At 43.5% G+C, this 1,850-nt stretch overlaps 1 long non-coding RNA gene across 1 annotated transcript in view; it reads right to left on the reverse strand.

The window, feature by feature from the left end:
• Positions 1–2: 2 nt before the first annotated feature.
• Positions 3–1,850, reverse strand: part of LOC107184231 — a 22,254-nt gene continuing 20,406 nt past the window's right edge. Inside the window, exon 2 of the long non-coding RNA XR_001515056.1 lies at positions 3–280. This is a non-coding gene — a long non-coding RNA (uncharacterized LOC107184231). The remainder of the gene's footprint in view (positions 281–1,850) is intronic.

The raw sequence follows: 1,850 nt of genomic DNA on the forward strand, positions 1-1,850 counted from the left end.
ACCTGTTCTATTCAAGAAATGCTTTAGAATTTCCAAAAGTAATGCAAGCACTGACAATACTTAAGAATTGGGGGGAGGAGGGGGGGTTTGTCGTCTCTGTATAACCTCTATTCCGTGAATATAATCTTCATTTCTATTTATATAATGGCTACAAGAGGCCAAATTTAGATTCTTTGGGAATTTTTCCAATAGTCATAGACTTAAGATCAATCGATACATAACAAGTTGATGGGTGAGGAGGAAACAAAACGTAGGCTTTCTCTCTACCAAAATCTCTCACCTACCATACAAGCTCATCCTATTACTTTTGTCTTATTAAGGCTACTTCCAAAGGAGGTGCAGAGGACATGCTAACATTCCAGCATAAAAGGACCGTGAAGGAGAAATAGTTTGGAAGGAAATAAAGAGGCCGATCGATCCCCCTCAAGTAACCCCTGCAGACTTTACCGAGAGGCTACGCAAAAGCAAGCGAAGGGCCTAAGAAAGAATTGTCCAATTTTCTAAACGGGTTAGAAAACGATTCTCACATGACCCATCATTCTTTCTAACAGCAGGTAACACTTGCCCATGACCCTATTTAAAGTCTTAGAAAAGCCACCGGCTTCTTGTACATTCTCATCGTTTTAAATTTGGCACGGAATCTTCGAGCCACCCCAACGCGACTTTCAAAGTCCTCCCTCTGCCCGTGCTGATACGCTCAAGCTGTTCGCCGGTTGGCTGGGTCGCTCCTGCTCCTAAGGGCAAACTCATCTCAAGCCATCACCACCTCTTGTTCAGTTCGAGGCAAACTGAACTCAGAAGCCACTCAGTAGAGAGCTGTGTGGTTATGGTGACTGATTATTGTTAAAAAACTGGGGGGCTGGGGAGGGAGGGCGGGAGAGACAGACACACAACTCGTTTTATTTTATTTGTTAGATTCCTCTAAGAAGCGCATAGAGCCCGGCCTGGGAGTGTCTGCGGTGACTATGAAGGCCAAAAGAGACAGAAAAACACAAACAGCAAATATTCACACAAGTACGTGAGTGCCTATTTCCTTACGTAAACATAAAGCAACCTAAAAAAAAAATTATAATAAAGTGCTGCCTGACCAGCAGGCCACACACACATAAGACCCAGAACAACAAAAATAATCAAACCCCGTGATTAGCCGGCACACGCTGGCCAGCGGAAGCAACTCAAGCAACGACAACACAGGGAAAAGGCACAGAGCATTCCATCCAGGCGAGACGGTCAGAGAGCCAGGGCCCCGAGTCTGACCCGTCCCCGGGGACACGGTCGAATGATCTGGAAGGAGGAAAACGCAAACTACCCAACATACCAGTTTAGCTGTGTCTTTAACTCTGCTTGCAATTGGAGAATGGAAAACAGTGCATGATATTTTACTAGCCCTCAGCTAACGGTTTATAGTTACTCCACTAAGATGCTATGACACTTTTAAAAGGTCGACCGAACGTTATCAGTGGACCTGACACTGCTCAAAAGGAAGTCACTTTAGTAAAGCACCACGTTAAGCCCTATCTTGGCTGCTCACGCTTCTCGTGGCAATAAATGACTAAATTACTTAAAAGGACGCCAAGACCACTACCTTCGGAGTTAGTGACATCTTGCTGGATGCAGACCCGACCCTAACCTACCATGGTATCTTAGACTGCAAAAAAAAATAGGTGGAGTGTTTCATACAAAAATAACTTCAACTCGTCTTAAAAAAAAGCAACAAAAAACTAAGGCAAATGATTTTAATAGTGTAGTGTAAAAAATAAGCTTACTGTTATGCATTTAATAGTGTTCACTGAAGGTAACATTCTATGCATTCTGAGGAAAACAGCGTTCTTGCTTGTGATTCATTTGTC

This window comes from Myotis davidii, unplaced genomic scaffold, assembly GCF_000327345.1.
Source record: "Myotis davidii unplaced genomic scaffold, ASM32734v1 scaffold685, whole genome shotgun sequence".
NCBI classification, from domain to species: domain Eukaryota; kingdom Metazoa; phylum Chordata; class Mammalia; order Chiroptera; family Vespertilionidae; genus Myotis; species Myotis davidii.